The sequence below is a fragment of the Arachis stenosperma genome, chromosome 9 (assembly GCF_014773155.1).
Source record: "Arachis stenosperma cultivar V10309 chromosome 9, arast.V10309.gnm1.PFL2, whole genome shotgun sequence".
Lineage (NCBI taxonomy): Eukaryota > Viridiplantae > Streptophyta > Magnoliopsida > Fabales > Fabaceae > Arachis > Arachis stenosperma.
In genome coordinates, this window is record NC_080385.1 from 72,316,651 (window position 1) to 72,340,575 (window position 23,925).

Sequence of the window (23,925 nt, forward strand, 5' to 3'; positions counted from 1 at the left end):
TGGAGATTGAGTTGTTTGATGTATGGGGTATTGACTTCATGGGACCTTTCCCACCATCATACTCAAACACTTATATTCTGGTGGCAGTGGATTATGTATCCAAATGGGTGGAGGCTATTGCAACACCCACTAATGACACTAAAACAGTGTTGAAATTCCTCCAGAAACATATCTTCAGCAGATTTGGTATCCCTAGAGTGTTAATCAGTGATGGGGGCACTCATTTCTGTAATAAACAGCTTTACTCTGCTCTGGTGCGTTATGGAGTTAACCACAGGGTGGCTACTCCATATCACCCACAAACTAATGGGCAAGCTGAAGTCTCAAATAGAGAACTCAAAAGAATCCTGGAACGGACTGTAATTAACCGTAGAAAGGATTGGGCAAGAAGCCTGGATGATGCTCTGTGGGCATACAGAACAGCATTTAAGACCCCTATAGGGACCTCCCCATACCAGCTTGTGTATGGAAAGGCATGCCACTTGCCAGTGGAACTGGAACACAAGGCCTACTGGGCAACCAGATTCCTAAACCTTGATGCCAAGTTAGCTGGAGAAAAACGATTGCTCCAGTTAAATGAGCTAGAGGAATTTAGACTCAATGCTTTCGAAAATGCAAAGATTTACAAAGAGAAAGCAAAAAGATGGCATGATAAGAAATTGTCATCCAGAGTCTTTAAACCAGGACAGAAAGTTCTACTATTCAATTCTAGGCTCAAATTATTCCCTGGGAAATTAAAATCCCAGTGGAGAGGTCCATATGTAATTACAAACGTATCACCATATGGATACATAGAACTTCAAGATAGTGACTCTAACAAAAAGTTCATTGTTAATGGACAAAGAGTTAAACACTATCTTGAAGATAACTTCGAGCAAGAATGCTCAAGACTGAGACTTCATTAAAGATCAGTGACAGTCCAGCTAATGACATTAAAGAAGCGCTTGCTGGGAGGCAACCCAGCCATTTCCTAAGTTTATTTACTAATTAAATAAATTTTCTTTCTTTACAGGTTTAAGTTCAAGTATCTTCAAAAGGTGAAATAGCAAATGGTTGAAGTCACAGAGTTACAGGGAAATTTAGAAGTTCACTGGCGTGAAAAAGCAAGTAAGAAATACTTTGGGCATTAAACGCCCAAAAGAAGCTCCCACTGGGCGTTAAACGCCAGAAAGGAGCATCTTCTGGGCGTTAAACGCCAGAAAGATGCACCTTCTGGGCGTTTAACGCCAATCTGCTAGCATCCTGGGCGTTCAGAAAAACGCCCAGTAACGAAGGACTTTCTGGCGTTCAACGCCAGAAAGAAGCACCAGCTGGGCGTTGAACGCCCAGGAGAAGCAACATGTGCACCATGTGGGCGTTTAATGCCAGGATGATGGGAGGAGGTACAATTCGTTTTTCTTCATAATTTTTCAAAATTTTTATGTTTCAGTTCATGATTTCTTGCATAAACATATTTCAAATTATCACTTTCAATTCCAAAAGCTTTTATCCTAATTTCTAAAATCCAATGTTGCAAATATTTTAGATGTATCTTAACCCAAAAGAACAAATGGCTTTCCAATCCAATCCACATCTTTTCAAATTTGTTTTCAAAACTTGATTATATTTTTAAAAATCTTTTTCAAAAGTAAATTTCAAATTTATCTTTTAAAATTATTATTCATATCTTTCTCTTTTAAAAATTATATCTTTTTCTGATCATATATTTTAAAATCATATCTTCTATCTTATCTCTTTCTTATTTTTCGAAAATTCACCCAACCCCCCCTCCCTATATCTTGTATTCGGCGCCCTCCTCATCATCACCATTCCACATTGCTCTCCTCCTATCCCTCTTCTTTCTTCTCTTTTGCTTGAGGACAAGCAAAGCTCTAAGTTTGGTGTGTTTTACCCGTGATCACAAAAACTATTGTGTCTCTTGATCATGGCTCCTAAAGGGAAACAACCCAACCCAAAAGGCAAGAAAGAAAGCACTCCAAAGCCACTTTGGAATCAAGGGAAGTTCTTAACTAAAGAACATTCAGACCATTACTACAAGATAATGAGTCACAGATCAGTGATCCCTGAAGTCAGATTCGATCTGAAAGAAGATGAATATCCGGAGATCCAAGAGCAAATTCGAAACAGGAATTGGGAAATTCTGGCCAATCCTGAAACGAAAGTGGGGAAGAACATAGTTTAGGAATTTTATGCTAATTTATGGCAGACAGAAAGGCAAAGAATCATTGGAGCTGCCCTCTTTGACCATAAGACAGTAGTCAGAGGAAAGATCATTCATACCAATGCTGACAAGATCAGGGAGATATTCAAGATTCCTCAGCTGAAAGATGACCCAGACTCCTTTAATAGGAGAATGATGAGGGTCAATAAGGGTTGGACAAGATCCTGGAGGACATATGCATCCCTGGAGCCAAGTGGACCACCAGCACGACTGGCGTCCCTGTTCAACTCAAAAGGGAAGATCTAAAACCAGTAGCCAGAGGCTGGCTGGATTTCATTGGGCGTTCCATATTACCCACCAGCAACCGTTCTGAAGTAACCATCAAAAGAGCTGTCATGATTCACTGCATCATGTTGGGAAAAGAGGTAGAAGTCCATCAGTTGATCTCATGTGAGCTATACAAAATAGCAAACAGGAACTCTAAGGACGCCAAATTGGCTTATCCAAGCCTAATTTCTATGCTTTGCAAAGATGCTGGAGTAAAGATGGGAATAACTGAATATATCCTAATTGAAAAGCCCATTACTGGAACATCAATGGTCAGACAACAGCAACAAGATGATCCAACCAAGAGGAGAGCACAAGAAGCCCTCCCAGAACTTCCCCAATTCGAATATTGGGAACATCTTGAAGCTTCTATCTCCAGATTGCAAGAAGCTATGGATCAAATAAAGGAAGAACAGAATAATCAAAGTAGCATGATTTGCAAACTGCTCAAGGAACAGGAGGAGCAAGGGTGTGATCTAAGGGAGCTGAAGCGCCAAAAGATTAATCCATGAAAAAGCACCACACATATTAGAGGAACACCTACTCCCCAAAACAACAGGTTGCTGAGTTTTAATTTTTTTTTTCCTTTTTCTTTTCCTGCTTTAACTTAGTGATAATGTTTTTATTTTAGAAAGTTCACCTTAGGAGATATATAGTAGTAATAATTAGTATGTCTATTGTGATTTTATATCCAATTAAGCTATAATTTATTTTTCTCATCATCATCAGGCATAAGTAAAGTAGTAGAATTTTTTTAGAATAAAGAAGTAATCTATATTTTTCGAGTTCTTAATAATAAAAATTATAATTAATTATTTGTGGTGGCAATACTTTTCGTTCTCTGAATGAATGCTTGAACAGTGCATAATATGTACTTTGAATTTGATGAATATTGGCTCCTGAAAGGATGAAGAACACGAAAAATATTATTGATGATCTGAAAAATCATGAAATTGATTCTTGAAGCAAGAAAAAGCAGCAAAAAAAAAAAAACAAGCCATGAGCACTAGACAAGAGTAAAAAGGATCCAAGGCTTTGAGCATCAATGGATAGGAGGGCCCAAGGAAATAAAATCCAGGCCTAAGCGGCTAAATCAAGCTGTCCCTAACCATGTGCTTGTGTCATGAAGGTCCAAGTGAAAAGCTTGAGACTGAGTGGTTAAAGTCGTGATCCAAAGCAAAAGAGTGTGCTTAAGAGCTCTGGACACCACTAACTGGGGACTCTAGCAAAGCTGAGTCACAATCTGAAAAGGTTCACCCAGTTATGTGTCTGTGGCATTTATGTATCCGGTGGTAATACTGGAAGACAAAGTGCTTAGGGCTACGGCCAAGACTCATAAATAGCTGTGTTCAAGAATCAACATACTACACTAGGAGAGTCAATAATACTATCTGAATTCTGAGTTCCTAAGGATGCCAATCATTCTGAAATTCAAAAGATACAGGGAGATACCAAAACTGTTCAGAAACAAAAAGCTACAAGCCCCGCTCATCTAATAAGAATCTGAGCTTCATTTAAAACTCTAAAATATTATTACTTCTTATTCTGCTAAAACCTATTTATTTATCTAGTTGCTGAGGACAAGCAACAGTTTAAGTTTGGTGTTGTGATGAGCGGATATTTTATACGCTTTTTGGGGGTAATTTCATGTAGATTTTAGCATGTTTCAATTAGTTTTTAGTTAAATATTATTAGTTTTTAGGCAAAAATCATATTTCTGGACTTTACTATGAGTGTGTGTATTTTTCTGTGATTTCAGGTATTTTCTGACTGAAATTGAGGGAGCTGAGCAAAAATCTGACTTAGGCTAAAAAAGGACTGCTGATGCTGTTGGATCCTGACCTCCCTGCACTTGAAATGGATTTTCTGGAGCTACAGGAGTCCAATTGGCGCGCTCTCAACGGCGTTGGAAATTAGACATCCAGGGCTTTCCAGCAATATATAATAGTCCATACTTTGCGCAAGGATAGACGACGTAACTTGGCGTTGAACGCCAAGTACATGCTGTTGTCTGGAGTTAAACGCCAGAAAAACGTCATGATCCGGAGTTGAACGCCCAAAACACGTCATAACCTGGAGTTTAACGCCAGGAAAGGCCTCTACTCGTGGATAGCTTTAGTTTCAGCCCCAGTACACACCAAGTGGGCCCCAGAAGTGGATTTCTGCACCAAATTATCTTAGTTTATTCATTTTCTGTAAACCTAGGTTACTAGTTTACTATTTAAACAACTTTTACAGACATTTCTTGTACCTCATGACATTTTCAAATCTGAATTACATACTTTGTGACGGCATGAGTCTCTAAACTCCATGTTGGGGGTGAGGAGCTCTGCAGCGTCTCGATGATTTAATACAATTCCTTTGTTTTCCATTCAAACACGCTTGTTCTTATCTAAGATGTTATTCGCGCTTAATTGTGAAGAAGGTGATGATCCGTGACACTCATCACCTTCCTCAATCCATGAAGTGTGCCTGACAACCACCTCCGTTCTACATCAGACTGAATGAATATCTCTTAGATTCCCAACAGAATCTTCGTGGTATAAGCTAGATAGATGGCGGCATTCATGAGAATCCGGAAAGTCTAAACCTTGTCTGTGGTATTCCGAGTAGGATTCCGGGATTGAATGACTGTGACGTGCTTCAAACTCCTGAGGGCTGGGCGTTAGTGACAGACACAAAAGGATCAATGGATTCTATTCCAACCTGATTGAGAACCGACAGATGATTAGCCGTGCTGTGACAGAGCATAGGAACGTTTTCACTGAGAGGATGGGAGGTAGCCATTGACAACGGTTACACCCTATATAGAGCTTGCCATAGAATGGATTTTGCGTGTGAAGAAGGATTTCAAGGAAGAGATGAAGTCAAAGGACAAGGCATCTCCAAAACTCCAACATATTCCCTAGTCCTTTATAAACAAGTAACTCTATTGTTCTCATTTACCTTTCCAATCAAATCTAATTATTCCAACTTACAATTTTAAACATTTTGACATCCTAACTAGGATTAATAAAATAAACATTGATTGCTTCAAGCCAATAATCTCCATGGGATCGACCCTTACTCACGTAAGGTATTACTTGGACGACCCAGTGCACTTGCTGGTTAGTTGTGCGAATCACAAATTCGTGCACCATCAGGCGATCAACCATGCATCGTGTATCAGGAATCCAAGAGATAAACATTAGAGCCTCGTTTGCTTGTAGAACAAGAGTGGTTGTCAATCACTTTGTTCATGAGTGAGAATGATGATGAGCGTCACATAATCATCACATTCATCAAGTTCTTGAGTGCGAATGAATATCTTAGAACAAGAACAAGCGGAATTGAATAGAAGAACAATAGTAATTGCATTAATACTCGAGGTACAGCAGTAGCTCCACACCTTAATCTATGGTGTGTAGAAACTCTACCGTTGAAAATACATAAGAACAAGGTCTAGGCATGGCCGTGAGGCCAGCCTCCCAAAGTGATCAAAAGATCTAAAGAACAAAAGACTCCAAAGATCAGATGATGAAAATACAATAGTAAAAGGTCCTATATATAGAGAACTAGTAGCCTAGGGTGTACAGAGATGAGTAAACGACATAAAAAATCCACTTTCGGGCCCACTTGGTGTGTGCTTGGGCTGAGCAATGAAGCATTTTCGTGTAGAGACTCTTCTTGGAGTTAAACGCCAGCTTTTGTGCCAGTTTGGGCGTTTAACTCCCATTTGGGTGCCAGTTCCGGCGTTTAACGCTGGGAAATCTGAAGGTGACTTTGAACGCCGGTTTGGGCCATCAAATCTTGGTCAAAGTATGGACTATCATATATTGCTGGAAAGCCCAGGATGTCTACTTTCCAACGCCGTTGAGAGCGGGCAAATTGGGTTTCTGTAGCTCCAGAAAATCCACTTCGAGTACAGGGAGGTCAGAATCCAACAGCATCTGCAGTCCTTTTTAGTCTCTGAATCAGATTTTTGCTCAGGTCCCTCAATTTCAGCCAGAAAATACCTGAAATCACAGAAAAACACACAAACTTATAGTAAAGTCCAGAAAAGTGAATTTTAACTAAAAACTAATAAAAATAATATACTAAAAACTAACTAGATCATACTAAAAACATACTAAAAACAATGCCAAAAAGCGTACAAATTATCCGCTCATCACAACACCAAACTTAAATTGTTGCTTATCCCCAAGCAACTGAAAATCAAATAAGATAAAAAGAAGAGAATATGCAATGAATTCCAAAAACATCTATGAAGATCAGAATTAATTAGATGAGCGGGGCTTTTAGCTTTTTGCCTCTGAACAGTTTTGGCATCTCACTCTATCCTTTGAAATTCAGAATGATTGGCTTCTTTAGGAACTCAGAATCCAGATAGTGTTATTGATTCTCCTAGTTAAGTATGATGATTCTTGAACACAGCTACTTATTGAGTCTTGGCTGTGGCCCAAAGCACTCTGTCTTCCAGTATTACCACCGGATACATACATGCCACAGACACATAATTGGGTGAACCTTTTCAGATTGTGACTCAGCTTTGCTAGAGTCCCCAATTAGAGGTGTCCAGGGTTCTTAAGCACACTCTTTTTGCCTTGGATCACAGCTTTATTTCCTTTTTTCTTTTTCTTTCGTTTTTTTTTTCGCCTCTCTTTTTTTTTTGTATTCACTGCTTTTTCTTGCTTCAAGAATCATTTTTATGATTTTTCAGATCCTCTGTAACATGTCTCCTTTTTCATCATTCTTTCAAGAGCCAACATTCATGAACCACAAATTCAAAAGACATATGCACTGTTTAAGCATACATTCAGAAAACAAAAGTGTTGCCACCACATCAAAATAATTAAACTGTTATAAAATTCAAAATTCATGCAATTCTTATCATTTTCAATTAAGAACATTGTTTATTTAAGAAAGGTGATGGATTCATAGGACATTCATAACTTTAAGGCATAGACACTAAGACACTAATGATCATAAGACACAAACATAGATAAACATAAGCACTAAAATTCGAAAAACAAGAAAATAAAGAACAAGGAGATTAAAGAACGGGTCCACCTTAGTGATGGCGGCTTGTTCTTCCTTTTGAAGGTCTTATGGAGTGCTTGAGCTCCTCAATGTCTCTTCCTTGTCTTTGTTGCTCCTCTCTCATGATTCTTTGATCTTCTCTAAGTTCATGGAGGAGGATGGACTGTTCTTGGTGCTCCACCCTTAGTTGTCCCATGTTGGAACTCAATTCTCGTAGGGAGGTGTTCAGTTGCTCCCAATAGTCTTGTGGAGGAAAGTGCATCCCTTGAGGTATCTCAGGGATCACATGATGAGAGGGGTCTCTTGTTTGCTCCATCCTTTTCTTAGTGATGGGCTTATCCTCATCAATGAGGATGTCTCCTTCTATGTCAACTCCTACTGAATAACAGAGGTGACAAATGAGATGAGGAAAGGCTAACCTTGCTAAGGTAGAGGACTTATCCGCCATCTTATACAGTTCTTGGGCTATAACCTCATGAACTTCCACTTCTTCTCCAATCATGATGCTATGGATCATGATGGCTCGGTCTAGAGTAACTTCGGACCGGTTGCTAGTGGGAATGATTGAGCGTTGAATGAACTCCAACCATCCTCTAGCCACGGGCTTGAGGTCATGCCTTCTTAATTGAACCGGCTTCCCTCTTGAATCTCTCTTCCATTGGGCGCCCTCTTCACAAATGTCAGTGAGGACTTGGTCCAACCTTTGATCAAAGTTGACCCTTCTAGTGTAAGGATGTTCATCTCCTTGCATCATGGGCAAGTTGAATGCTAACCTTACATTTTCCGAACTAAAATCCAAGTATTTCCCCCGAACCATAGTAAGCCAATTCTTTGGATCCGGGTTCACACTTTGATCATGGTTCTTGGTGATCCATGCATTGGCATAGAACTCTTGAACCATCAAGATTCCGACTTGTTGAATGGGGTTGGTAAGAACTTCCCAACCTCTTCTTCGGATCTCATGTCGGATCTCCGGATATTCACTCTTTTTGAGTGAAAAAGGGACCTCGGGGATCACCTTCTTCAAGGCCACAACTTCATAGAAGTGGTCTTGATGCACCCTTGAGATGAATCTCTCCATCTCCCATGACTCGGAGGTGGAAGCTTTTGCCTTCCCTTTCCTCTTTCTAGAGGTTTCTCCGGCCTTGGATGCCATAAATGGTTATGGAAAAACAAAAAGCAATGCTTTTACCACACCAAACTTAAAAGGTTTGCTCGTCCTCGAGCAAAAGAAGAAGAAGTAGAAGGAGAAGAAATGAGGAAGAAGGAATGGCTTTGTGTTCGGCCAAAGAGGGAGAGAAGTGGTGTTTAGGTTGTGTGAAAATGAAGGGGTGAAGAAGGGTTTATATAGGAGAGGGGGGTTCATGGTTCGGTCATGTATGGGTGGGTTTGGGAGGGAAAGTGGTTTGAATTTGAAGGGTGAGGTAGGTGGGGTTTTATGAAGGATGGATGTGAGTGGTGAAGAGAAAGATGGGATTTGATAGGTGAAGGGTTTTTGGGGAAGAGGTGTTGAGGTGTTGGTGAATGGGTGAAGAAGAGAGAGAGTGGTGGGGTTGGTGGGGATCCTGTGGGGTCCACAGATCCTGAGGTGTCAAGGAAAAGTCATCCCTGCACCAAATGGCATGCAAAACCACATTTTTAGCCAATTCTGGCGTTAAACGCCGGGCTGGTGCCCATTTCTGGCATTTAACGCCAGGTTCTTGCCCTTTTCTGGCGTTTAACGCCAGTCTGGTGCCCCTTTCTGGCGTTAAACGCCCAGAATGGTGCCAGACTGGGCGTTAAATGCCCATCTGCTACCTTACTGGCGTTTAAACGCCAGTAGGTTCTTCCTCCAGGGTGTGCTGTTTTTCTTCCTGTTTTTCATTCTGTTTTTGCTTTTTCAATTGATTTTGTGACTTCTCATGATCATCAACCTACAAAATAAAATAAAATAACAAAGGAAAATAGATAAAATATAACATTGGGTTGCCTCCCAACAAGCGCTTCTTTATTGTCAGTAGCTTGACAGAGGGCTCTCATGGAGCCTCACAAATGCTCAGAGCAATGTTGGAACCTCCCAACACCAAACTTAGAGTTTGAATGTGGGGGTTCAACACCAAACTTAGAGTTTGGTTGTGGCCTCCCAACACCAAACTTAGAGTTTGACTGTGGGGGCTCTGTTTGTCTCTGATTTGAGAGAAGCTCTTCATGCTTCTTCTCCATGGTGACAGAGGGACATCCTTGAGCCTTAAACACAAAGGATTCTTCATTCATTTGAATGATCAGTTCACCTCCATCAACATCAATTACAGCCTTTGTTGTGGCTAGGAAGGGTCTGCCAAGGATGATGGTTTCATCCATGCACTTCCCAGTCTCTAGGACTATGAAATCAGCAGGGATGTAGTGGTCTTCAATCCTCACCAAAACATCCTCTACAAGTCCATGAGCTTGTTTTCTTGAGTTGTCTGCCATCTCTAATGAGATTCTTGCAGCTTGCACCTCAAAGATCCCTAGCTTCTCCATTACAGAGAGAGGCATGAGGTTTACACTTGACCCTAAGTCACACAGAGCCTTCTTGAAGGTCATGGTACCTATGGTACAAGGTATTGAAAACTTCCCAGGATCTTGTCTCTTTTGAGGTAATTTCTGCCTATACAAGTCATCCAATTCTTTGGTGAGCAAAGGGGGTTCATCCTCCCAAGTCTCATTTCCAAATAACTTGTCATTTAGCTTCATGATTGCTCCAAGGTATTTAGCAACTTGCTCTTCAGTGACATACTCATCCTCTTCAGAGGAGGAATACTCATCAGAGCTCATGAAAGGCAGAAGTAAGTCCAATGGAATCTCTATGGTCTCATTTTGAGCCTCAGATTCCCATGGTTCCTCATTGGGGAACTCAGTGGAGGTCAGTGCACGCCCACTGAGGTCTTCCTCAGTGGCGTTCACTTCCTCTCCTTCCTCTCCAAATTCGGCCATGTTGATGGCCTTGCACTCTCCTTTTGGATGTTCTTCTGTGTTGCTTGGAAGAGTACTTGGAGGGAGTTCAGTAACTTTCTTGCTCAGCTGTCCCACTTGTGCCTCCAAATTCCTAATGGAGGACCTTGTTTCAGTCATGAAACTTTGAGTGGTCTTGATTAGATCAGAGACCATGGTTGCTAAGTCAGAGGGGTTCTGCTTAGAATTCTCTGTCTGTTGCTGAGAAGATGATGGAAAAGGCTTGCCATTGCTAAACCTGTTTCTTCCACCATTATTGTTGTTGAAACCTTGTTGAGGCCTCTGTTGATCCTTCCATGAGAAATTTGGATGATTTCTCCATGAGGAATTATAGGTGTTTCCATAGGGTTCTCCTAGGTAATTCACCTCTTCCATTGAAGGGTTCTCAAGATCATAGGCTTCTTCTTCAGATGAAGCATCCTTAGTACTGCTTGGTGCATTTTGCATTCCAAACAGACTTTGAGAAATCAAATTGACTTGTTGAGTCAATATCTTGTTCTGAGCCAGAATGGCATTCAGAGTATCAATCTCAAGAACTCCTTTCTTCTGATTTGTCCCACTGTTCACAGGATTCCTTTCAGAAGTGTACATGAATTGGTTATTTGCAACCATTTCAATTAGCTCTTGAGCTTCTGTAGGCGTCTTCTTCAGATGAAGAGATCCTCCAACAGAGCTATCCAAAGACATCTTGGACAGTTCAAAGAGACCATCATAGAAAATACCTATGATGCTCCATTCAGAAAGCATGTCAGAAGGACATTTTCTGATTAATTGTTTGTATCTTTTCCAAGCTTCATAGAGGGATTCTCCATCCTTCTGTCTGAAGGTTTGAACTTCCACTCTAAGCTTACTCAATTTTTGAGGTGGAAAGAACTTTGCCAAGAAGGCATTGACTAGCTTTTCCCATGAGTTCAGGCTTTCTTTAGGTTGTGAGTCCAACCATGTCCTAGCTCTGTCTCTTACAGCAAAAGGGAATAGCATAAGTCTGTAGACCTCAGGGTCAACCCCATTAGTCTTGACAGTGTCACAGATTTGCAAGAACTCAGCCAAAAACTGATGAGGATCTTCCAATGGAAGTCCATGGAACTTGCAATTCTGTTGCATTAGAGAAACTAATTAAGGCTTAAGCTCAAAGTTGTTTGCTCCAATGGCAGGGATAGAGATGCTTCTCCCATAGAAGTCGGAAGTAGGTGCAGTAAAGTCACCCAGCACCTTCCTTGCATTGTTTGCATTGTTGTTGTTTTCGGCTGCCATGGGTCCTTCTTCTTTGAAGATTTCTGTTAGGTCCTCTACAGAGAGTTGTGCCTTAGCTTCTCTTAGCTTTCGCTTCAAGGTCCTTTCAGGTTCAGGGTCAGCTTCAACAAGAATGCTTTTGTCTTTGTTCCTGCTCATATGAAAGAGAAAAGAACAAGAAAATGTGGAATCCTCTATGTCACAGTATAGAGATTCCTTGAGGTGTCAGAGGAACAGAAAAATAGAAGACAAAGGTAGAAAGTTCGAACTTATCAAGAAAGATGGAGTTCGAATTGTGCATTGAGGAATAGTGTTAGTCCATAAATAGAAGGATGTGAGAGGAGGGAAGGTAATTTTTCGAAAATTAAGTAAAAGAATTTGAAAACATTTTGAAAAACATTAATTAATTTTCGAAAATAAGAGTGGGAAAGAAATCAAGTAATTTTTTTGAAAAAGATATTGAAATTAGAAATCAAAAAGATATGATTGAAAACTGTTTTGAAAGAGATGCGATTAAAAAGATATGATTGAGAAGATGTGATTTGAAAACAATTTTAAAAGGATTTGATTTTAAAAATTAATGACTTGCCTAACAAGAAAAGATATGATTCAAACATTAAACCTTTCTCAACAGAAAAGGCAACCTACTTGAATTGTTCAATCAAATCATTAATTGTTAGTAAGTATCTTTGAAAAAGGAAAGAAATTGATTTTGAAAAAGATTTGATTGAAAAAAAATATGATTTGAAAAAGATTTGATTTTGAAAAATTTTGAAAATTTGAAAAAAATTGATTTGAAAACAAAATCCTCCCCCTTGTGCCATCCTGGCGTTAAACGCCCAGAATGGTGCACATTCTGGCGTTTAACGCCCAATGCACTACCTTTTTGGGCGTTAAACGCCCAACCAGGCACCCTGGCTGGCGTTTAAACGCCAGTCTGTCCTTCTTCACTGGGCGTTTTGAACGCCCAGCTTTTTCTGTGTAATTCCTCTGCTACATGTTTTGAATCTTCAGTTCCCTGTACTATTGACTTGAAAATAGAACCAAGATCAAATTAACAATGCATGCAAGACACCAAACTTAAAATAAGACACTAGACTTAACAAGAAACATAAAATATTTTTTTTTTTGTTTTTATGGTTTTGTAATTTTTTTGTGCTTTTTCGAAAATTATATGAAAATAGAAAATAAAGGTTTCAGAATTCTTAATTTGGATTCCAGGAATCATTGCAATGCTAGTCTAAGACTCCAGTCCAGGAATTAGACATGGCTTCACAGCCAGCCAAGCTTTCAAAGAAAGCTTCGGTCCAAAACACTAGACATGGCCAATGGCCAGCCAAGCCTTAGCAGATCATTGCTCCAATAGCAAGATTGATAGAAATCATCAAGCTCTTGTGATGATCAGTTGAAACCTCGGTCCAATAAGATTAGACATGGCTTCACAGCCAGCCAGGCTTCAACAGATCATCATGAAACTCAAGAATTCATTCTTAAGAACTCTGAAAAAAAAATACCTAATCTAAGCAACAAGATGAACTGTCAGTTGTCCATACACGAAACAATCCCCGGCAACGGCGCCAAAAACTTGGTGTGCGAAATTGTGATCACTACTTTTCACAACTCAAATAATCCCTAGTAATGGCCCCAAAGACTTGGTGCTCAATACCATGGCATAAACACAACTTTGCACAACTAACCAGCAAGTGCACTGGGTCGTCCAAGTAATAAACCTTACGCGAGTAAGGGTCGATCCCACGGAGATTGTTGGTATGAAGCAAGCTATGGTAACCTTGTAAATCTTAGTCAGGCAGACTCAAATGGGTATGGGTGATGTACGAATAAAACATAAAGATAAAGATAGAGGTACTTATGTATATCATTGGTGAGAGCTTCAGATAAGCGTATGAAGATGCTTTCCCTTCCGTCTCTCTGCTTTCCTACTGTCTTCATCCAATCCTTCTTACTCCTTTCCATGGCAAGCTTATGCAAGGGTTTCACCGTTGTCAGTGGCTACCTCCCATCCTCTCAGTGGAAATGTTCAACGCACCCTGTCACGGCACGGCTATCCATCTGTCGGTTCTCGATCAGGCCGGAATAGAATCCATTGATTCTTTTGCGTCTGTCACTAACGCCCCGCCTTCAGGAGTTTGAAGCACGTCACAGTCATTCAGTCATTGAATCCTACTCAGAATACCACAGACAAGGTTAGACCTTCCGGATTCTCTTGAATGCCGCCATCAGTTCTTGCCTATACCACGAAGACTCTGATCTCACGGAATGGCTGGCTCGTTTGTCAGGCGAGCGCTCGGTTGTCAGGCGATCAACCATGCATCGTGTATCAGGAATCCAAGAGATAAACATTAGAGCCTCGTTTGCTTGTAGAACAAGAGTGGTTGTCAGTCACTTTGTTCATGAGTGAGAATGATGATGAGCGTCACATAATCATCACATTCATCAAGTTCTTGAGTGCGAATGAATATCTTAGAACAAGAACAAGCGGAATTGAATAGAAGAACAATAGTAATTGCATTAATACTCGAGGTACAGCAGAGCTCCACACCTTAATCTATGGTGTGTAGAAACTCCACCGTTGAAAATACATAAGAACAAGGTCTAGGCATGGCCGTGAGGCCAGCCTCCCAAAGTGATCAAAAGATCTAAAGAACAAAAGACTCCAAAGATCAGATGATGAAAATACAATAGTAAAAGGTCCTATATATAGAGAACTAGTAGCCTAGGGTGTACAGAGATGAGTAAACGACATAAAAAATCCACTTCCGAGCCCACTTGGTGTGTGCTTGGGCTGAGCAATGAAGCATTTTCGTGTAGAGACTCTTCTTGGAGTTAAACGCCAGCTTTTGTGCCAGTTTGGGCGTTTAACTCCCATTTGGGTGCCAGTTCCGGCGTTTAACGCTGGGAAATCTGAAGGTGACTTTGAACGCCGGTTTGGGCCATCAAATCTTGGGCAAAATATGGATTATCATATATTGCTGGAAAGCCCAGGATGTCTACTTTCCAACGCCGTTGAGAGCGCGCCAATTGGGCTTCTGTAGCTCCAGAAAATCCACTTCGAGTGCAGGGAGGTCAGAATCCAACAGCATCTGCAGTCCTTTTCAGTCTCTGAATCAGATTTTTGCTCAGGTCCCTCAATTTCAGCCAGAAAATACCTGAAATCACAGAAAAACACACAAACTCATAGTAAAGTCCATAAAAGTGAATTTTAACTAAAAACTAATAAAAATATACTAAAAACTAACTAGATCATACTAAAAACATACTAAAAACAATGCCAAAAAGCGTACAAATTATCCGCTCATCAATCCTCCACCGCTGTGAGGCAATGCTCGCCACTTTCAGTGGATCGTGGCGAAGTTCAAGGGTAGAGACCCTGGGCCACCTCCTCCGGATACACCAGAGCCTAAGCCTGAGACCGAGGAGCCAATACCGGAGGAGCCAGCAGCTGAAGCTAGCCAGGCAGTCGATCCCCCTGACCAGAGAGCGAAGGAGCCCACAGTTGAGGAGGTTACAGTTCAGAGAGTTGATGAGTCAGCAGCTGTAGCTAAGCCGAGAGCTAAGACAGCAGTAGAGCCAGCTGACCAGGCAGTTGAGGAGCCAGCAGTTAAGCCCACCGCAGATCCTTCCAGCGCCATCATTGTGTATCAGCGTCATCACCATCCACCATCGCCAGACGGTGGAGCATCTCACAGTTGACCACCCCCGGTTCGATTTTTGGCACGGAGGACCATGCATGATTTAAGTGTGGGGGAGGATCTACGATTTTTGGGTGTAAACATTCTCTCCTGAACACTTTTCAGTTAGTTTATTTTGAGTTTTATTATGCTTTTGTAGATATTTACAGCACTTTACTTTTTGCTACATATATATATATATATATATATATATATATTTGTTATCCCTAGTTATCTTTAGCATTGCACTTTCATTTTGATATATATATATATACATATTGCACTCTATTTTGCTTGGTATATAGTATAGATATGGATTATGATTGGATGATGTGAATAGTATATGCCTAGTTCAGTTTGATCCTAATTGTTCATGTTACTTTTTTTTCTTGTTGAAAATTAGGAAAAGAACTAGAAAATTTTGAAAAATTTGCATCCATCACAACATACATATATATAGGAAATAATTTTGGTGAAAAACAACAAAATTTTTCAAGAATTTTATTTCAAGGGCATTCTATTGAATTGATTTGGAAAATTATTTTCAAACTTGCTTTAATGAATTTTATGGAACTTAGAAGAGTAAAGAACAAATACCTTGTGAGTTTTTGAGCTATATTGAGTGGTTACATATTTTAACCACTAATTTGGTTCATTGTATGCTATATCTCCTCTATGATTGTAATCTTGGTTTTGCTTGATTCTTTATTTCCAATGATTGATGTTTTGAATTACATTGAGCATTATTGAGGCCATCTTTGTTTAAAGCTTACTTTACCCATAATATAGCCTACCCTTTGCATTTACCATTGTTAACCCCCTTTGAGCTTTAATTACCCCATTGTTCTTGTTGGCACATCACAACCTTAAGCGAAAAACCATGATTTACCTTAGATTGTATCCTTGATTTTCTTAGGTTGAGGAGTGTATTTCATTTAAGTGTGGAAGAATTTTGGGAAACATTGGTAGTGAATGAAAATATTTATTTTTGGGCATTCATTGAAAATTTTGGAAAACAGGTGCATTCCTGTATGAACCAGTAAACCATATGTATTTATTTTCTCTTAAAAAAAAGGAAAATGAAAGTTTCCCCAAAGAAAAGAAAAGTGAATAAGAGATGCATATGGGATGTGAATGATAAAGCATACATGAGTGTTGGTAAGAAATTAATTGATGGGAAGTTAGGATTGCATGTATTTGTTGTTGGATTGATAAAGGTTGAGTGGGAAACTTAAACTAATCAAGGATTCAATCACTTTAGTCCACTTAGCAATATCTATCCCACCTTTACCCTAGTCCCATTACAACCTTAATAAGTCCTCATGATAATTGCATTCATGCATCACTTGTTTATTGATTGTTAGATGAAAAGCAAATCCTTGAAAGCATGATTAAAAGGATATTTGAGTGAATTGACCCTTAGACACCGAGTAATAGAGTGTACACACACCTAGTGAGGGTTCAATTACTCAATTCTATGTTCCATACCTCTTATCATGAATTCTTGCAAGTGGCTTCATTTTGAAATTTGAATCAATTCTCTAGATTTTGGTTGCATTGGATTATATCCTTGCTTTGTCCTATTTGTCTATACTTGCTTGGGAATTCATTTGTTTGTTTTCACCAATTTCACATAGATAATATAGTATAGATAGATATATAGCTATACATAGTATATACATACGTGCATGCATATAGATAGTTGCATTCAATAAGTTGATTACCCCTTTTGATCATTTTCTCGTTGGTTTAGCATGAGGACATGCAATTGTTTAAGTGTGGGAAAATTGATTAGTCCATATTTGATGATATATTTTGACTCAATTTGGATGAATTCTAGCACATAAACTAACACTTAAGTACCCAAATAGCATACTTTTGTGTTTTGTCCCTAATTTGATCTTAAATGTGAAAACATGCGTTTTTATGCTTAAATTGGTGAAATTAATTCCATTTTTATGCCATTCGATGCCGTGATATACTTTGCAAGTGATTTCAGGTCATTGAGGCAAGATTGGCTAGGCAAAAGTGGAAGAAAGCATATAGAAGGGAGAAAACATGAAGAAAATAAGGAAAAGCACACACAGCAAAGTGTGCGTGCACACAAGCACCTGTGCGTACGCACAGGTCAACTTTTAGCCAAGTGTGCAAACGCACACATCTGTGCGTATGCACAGGACCCTTAACGTGATTTCATTAAAGAGAGACTTGCTTCGCGATTTCTGAGGCCTCTTGGCCCATTTTGGAAGGCTTGAAGGCTGAATTTGGATGCTATATGAAGGGGAATTCAACACTTATCAAGAGAGCTCACTTAGATAGTTTTTAGAGAGTAATTAGGAGTAGGAGTAGAAGTAGTGTAGCATTGCTCTCTTAGGATTTCATTTTCATCTCCATTGTAGCATTTTATAGCAAGCTTTGATTTAGAAATTTTGCCTCTTTAATTGTAAGTACTCTCAATTTCCTCTTTAATTAAAGCACTTTTACCTTCATTCCTTTTAGTTCAAGTTACTTTGTTTATAATTGCAATTGGAGTTCTTGAAGTTTTGATTGATGAATTTAATGTTTCATGCTTCCTTTATGTTTGATTGTTTGTTTATACTTGGTTTTGTTGATAGTTAGTTATAGTTCTTTATTTTTTCCTTGCAATTTTCCATGTCTCACTTTTATGCACACAAGGTTTTTGTGAAAATGCCACTTAGTAATTTTGAGTAGGATTTCACACCTTGGGTTGGGGTTTGGGTTTCTAGGATACTAGAGTCATAATGTCTGACATTTAGTGGTAATTCTTGGGGAGTTAGTTGACTCTTGTTTCCATTAAAGCTAGCCTTTATCAACTAGTTTGGTGAGTTAGTTAGGACTTATGGATTAAGGTCAATTATGCATGCTTGACTTACTCCTCGATGTTAGGGGTTGACTAAGCGAGATTGACTCATCATTATTACCATAGTTGTGGTTATGGCAACGATAGGATTCCTCAGATTCTCATTCCCAAGCCAAGGATCTTAATTGCATTTATAGCATTTTCACTAGTTTTGATCTTGTTTCTTTTTCACTTGCATTAATCTCAATTTTGATCATTCCTTAGTTCTTTTATTTCTTAGTTCTTTTAATCTTTTGTTCTTTGATTTGGAAACTACCCCTATTTTGACTCCACAACCGAAAGCGTAGCACTTCAACTGCATTTCGAGGGAGAACGACCCGAGGTTTAACTGCTCTCGGTTTATATATTTTGTATTTGAAAATCAAACTTTGATGCAGAGGATTGTTTGTTGATCTAGGCTATACTAGCAACGAATGAACTTATATATATTTTGATTAATTATAGATCGATAATAGTTCTCTCGCACATCAATCATATACGTTTTTCATTGTATTTTTACTTCAGTATGAGTTTCTAAACCTCCTAGGTTAAGGGGAGGAGCCCTGCTGAGTCCTATGAATTAATAAAAGTATTACTGTTTCTTCTCCGATCCATGTTTGATCTGTTTCTAAGATGTATATCCAATCTTCATCGAGGTAAATAGGATGATCGATCAATCATCTCTATTCATCACACTAAGATGAATGTGCCTGACAAACACCCGTGTCTACTTGGGTTCGTGTGAATACGTGACTGGAAAGTACGAGCCAACAGCTATGTTTATACATCTCTCAGACGGTTAATCAACAACTTCGTTGGGGACTTCTTGAGACACCAGTTCAGCCGATTTTCGGGGAGATTAGGGTCTCCGTGGTATAGGCTAGAATCCAAAGAAGCAGCATTCTCTAATCCAGAAGATTCGACCTTGTCTGTGGCGCTTTGAGTAGGATCGCTAGGAGAATGACTTGCTAGCGCTTCACCCTTCGTCAGATTGAATGACCACAGCCAATGGCGTTCAATCTGTAGCTGAGGAGATCAATGACCACGGCCCATGGCGTTGATCACATACAGCCTGCCATAGAAGAAGATCACTCACAAGCAGAAAAGACAGTAGTATCAGAGTTAATTCAGAAAGGCAAAGTAACTCCAATCCTTTAACCTATTCCTATTTCTGATTTTAATATAAATAATATATTCCTAATACAACTTATGAATAGTTTCCCCATATCATAAAAACACAACCTTCTGATCTGCCTGACTAAGACCTGTAAGATAACCATAGCTTGCTTCAAACCACAATCTCCGTGGGATCGATCTTGACTCGCTCAGGTATTACTTGACGACTCAGTGCACTTGCTGGTATAACAGTACGAAAGTGTGGGGATTCGTGCTACCCAATTTTTGGCGCCGTTGTCGGGGATTGTTGAGTTTGAACAAACTGACAGATTGTCTTGCTCCCTAGATCACGTAATTTATTTTATTTTATTTTATTTTATTATTTTTATTTTGTTTTCTTCTTCCTTATTTTTTCGAAAATTTTAAAACTTTTTCCAAAAACCTTTTTCAAAAAAAAATTATTTTCAAGCATCCTTAGCTTTCTGTTTGAGAGTCATTGTTTGGGTTCTTGTTGAGTCTTTTATTTTTATTTTCTTCTTCTCCAATTTTCAAAAAAATCAAAAAGCTTTTCAAAAAAAATATTTTTATTTTTTTTGTTAAATTTTTGTTCTTAGTTTGAGTCTTTGTGTTTATGTTCTTAGTAAATTTTCGTTTCTTTAAGTCTTTATTTTTATTCCTTACAGCAATTTTTTATTTTTTAGTATCTTCCTTTCAAAAAGTTTTCAAAAATAATTTTTCTTTGGTCAAATCTTGTTTCAAATCTTTAAGTTTGGTGTTTTCTTTTGTTTTTCTTCATAATTTTAGAAAATTTTCCTTTGGTTTTTTAAAAATTTTAAGTTTGGTGTTCTTTTTATGTTCTTGTGTTCATTGAGTCTTTGAATTTTGTTCTTTGTGTTCTTATTAGTCTTTAAAGTGTTTTTGAGTCTTTTTTGTGTTTTGATCTTAAAACTTTTAAGTTTGGTGTCCCCTTGTATTTTCCTCCAAAATTTTCAAAAATTAGGGGTGCTAGATCTAAAAATTTTAAGTTTTGTGTCTTTTGTGTGTTTTTCTTTTTCATCATAAAATTCAAAAATAAGAAAATATCTTTTCTATTTTTATTTAAATATATTTTCGAAATTTTTAAATAAAAATTCAGATTTTAATTTCAAAATTTTATCTTATCATATCTTAGTTGTCAAGTTTTCAAAAATCAAATCTTTTCAAAAATAAAAATCATATCTTTTTAAAAATTTTATCATATCTTTTTCAAAATTCAAAAATCTTATCTTTTTCAAATTTCAAACTTTAAAATTAAATCTTTTTCAAAAGCAAATTTCAAAATCTTATCTTTTTAAAATATTTTTCAAATCTTTTTAGTTTCTTATCTTTTCTAACATCCAATTTTAAAATCATATCTTTTGCAAATCATTTTAATTTCTTATCTTATCTTCTCTAATTTCAAATTTTAATTTCAAATCTTTTCTTATCTTATCTTTCATCTTATTTTAAATTCAAACCTTTTCTTAATTAATATCTTATCTTCTCTCTCTTCTTTTTCAAAACTACCTAACTAACTCTTCCTTTCCTTAATTTTTGAAAACTATCTCTCTTTTCTCTCTTCTTTTCCAAAACCTCCTAACTAACTCTCATCTCTCTTAATTTTCCAAAATTCTTCCTCTTCTCTCTCTTCTATTTTCGAAAATTCATTAACCAATTTTCAATTCTTTTAAAATTAATTAACTTAATTTTCGAAAATAATTAATAAATAAAATAAAAACAAAAATATTTTAATTCGTATTTACTTTTTCTATTTATACTTCTTCTCTTCTCATCTCTATTTTCGAACTCTCCTTCTTCCCTTTCTTCCATCTTCACTTTTCTCTATTATTCTATCTTTTTTCTTCACATCTCACTCCAAGGAGGAGCTTCTTGCCTATTGGCACAAAAAGCTTTCTTCTTTTCCTTTTTTTCTTTTCTTCTTGTTTATGACCAAGAACAGGGATAAAGAACCCATCTTGACTCCTGATTCTGAACTTGAGAAGACTCTAAGGAGGCGTTTACAACAAGCTAAAGCACAACACTCCGGAAGAGACCTTTCATAAAGTTTTGAACAAGAAAAGGAGGACATCGCCGAACCACAAGAGGAGCCAAGAAAGGTCCTTAGTGACTTCACCATGCCTACCTCTGACTTTTATGGAAGAAGAATCTCTGTACCTGCCATTGGAGCTAACAATTTTGAGCGTAAGCCTCAGTTAGTCTCTTTTTTGCAGCAGAAATGCAAATTCCATGGACTTCCAATGAAAGATCCACATCAGTTTTTAGCTGAGTTCATACAGATCTGTGTTTTGAGATTTTGCACCCTAAGGCACAGCTCTTGGATTATTTGGACCATCTCCTTCTCTCCTAAGCCGTCGGGTGGCTAGGCTTCAGTGGATGCACGGTTGTCCTCTCTCGGTTGTTGTCGAGTCGGGGGTTGGTTGGTGATGCACAATGCTTGTTATCCTCCTGTAGGTATAGGGAGTGTTACCTTGGAGTCCAGGAGTTGGGCTTCTCGGATGTGAGTCGCGGTGATGGCTTGAGGATTGCTCTTTGAGATTGTCCATCATGCCGCTACGATTTAGCTGTCCCCACAGACGGCGCTAATGTACGAGAAGTCTCTGGTACAGGTTGTGGGATGGATCGGGAACTTGAGAGTCGGGCGGTTGTCGGGTCGTCCTCTTGGAGCGGCGGGGGATGGTACCTACAAAGACACTCTGACTCCCAAGTCAAAATAGATCTAAGAGGTATAAGGTGTGTGGAATGAGCGATGTATCTGAGGGGGTCTTTGGCTCACTTTTATATAGCTAGTGGTAGTTGTAACAACCCAATTTCTGGTACGTCATGATCATACTAGAAATTGAGCGCTACCAACTTTTCTGCCTAATTATTATCTATCATTTATTATATGAGTTTGATTCATTGTTAAAAGCGTTGTTATTTTGTGAGGTACTTTTTTTGAAAATGTTTGGATTAATAAACAGAATCATTCATACTCAATTCACAAATAATAACAGATAAAACAATTATAAACAACCACACATAAATATATCTCAAGCAGTTGACAACATTCAATTATATAGCCTTTATTTAGAGTAGAGATCTTAGTTAGAACACCTCTAGAAATAGCTAGATAATAATTATATACATGTATATACATGCAACTTCCCAGGCCCTGACCTGTTCAAGAAGTCCCTAAGCTGGCACCCATGCTAGCCTAGACTATATACTCACCTAGTCCATCTAAACTACTAAAGTGAGGGAAAGTACGTTTAAAGTCTTCAAAACTCAAGTTAGGTGGAACGTCTTCTACTACTCCTCTACACGATCATATGTCGGCTTAGAACATATCACTGGTACTTTATTGAGTGGCCGCATAATAGCAATATCACACAGAGGATTTAGGTTAAAGTTCGTAGATAAATGGGGTGCAGACGTTGGCTGGCCTCACAGTATATACATATAAACAGAGAACGATATTCACCTTAGACTCAGAAGACTACCTAGAGCGGAATATATTTTGCTAACGGTCATCAACAAACTACGGAAGGGTACTCATGCTTCCATCTGAAGGGGGAAGGGAGAGAGAAGGGATAAGAACTGGGGAATTCTCAGTAAGGCTGGTGTTATTAGTTAAGTTCATTAATTCTGTGTTGTTTAGCAGACAAATAGCAAAATACAGAGAAATAGTAAACAGAAGATACAGATAAATAGAGAAAGTAAAGAAAACAGAAAGCAAAACGCAAACAAAAGAATACAAGAAAATAAAATATAGACACAAAGAATAGAATACAAACAAAGAAAGTATACATTCATACAATAATCATAACAGAGGAAATGTACAACCAAGTATGATGCATGTCTAGCCCTAGTGCAAGTAATGAGATCATTTGTCGGTTACATACTCGCTCCCGATGTTACCCAACAACCTCTGTCTAGATAAGACTTTTCTATTGGCAATACCCATTGCAAGCACCCTTTGTCTTGTGGGGTACCCATTGCAAGCACCCTTTGTCTTGTAGGGCGGCATTTGTTAGCCTATATATGCCCAACATACTCACTGTAAGCAACATCTCTCTTACATGAGCACACTGATCTCGATATCTCTGTAAGCAACCTTTGTCTTACAACATAGCATTATAGCTAGGTATCCCAGGAAAGCACTCTCAGTGGTCGCACCACCGTCTATCTGACTGCCTCAATGCAGCAGATGAACATACAAATATCTGTGGAGTTGCCTTAGTACAACAAATGACCTTTTAACAGGTCCTCTGCTCTTTATCTTACTACTCTTTTCTCTTTGTCTTTTTACTCTACTTTGGTTACTCTTTTTTCTGTGTCTCTTTATTCTGTTTTGATTTCTCTGTTTAACGTATGTATTTAAAGCTTATGTAAATTTCGGTATGAATAGTTAGCCTGTCCCAAGTATAGGTTCATTAAGTCTATACTGAAACAGTTTAACTTTTCATATAATACCTGACCCTAGGCGCAACTCAAATACTAACTATGTTGCTCCTAGTTTGCTCACTAAT

The 23,925-nt window shown here is 38.5% G+C and overlaps 1 non-coding gene across 1 annotated transcript; it reads left to right on the plus strand.

The window, feature by feature from the left end:
* Nucleotides 1-11,221: 11,221 nt before the first annotated feature.
* LOC130952577 (small nucleolar RNA R71) lies at nt 11,222-11,329 on the plus strand. The gene has a single exon (XR_009074756.1). It is a non-coding gene; the product is annotated as a small nucleolar RNA R71 (small nucleolar RNA).
* Nucleotides 11,330-23,925: the final 12,596 nt, after the last annotated feature.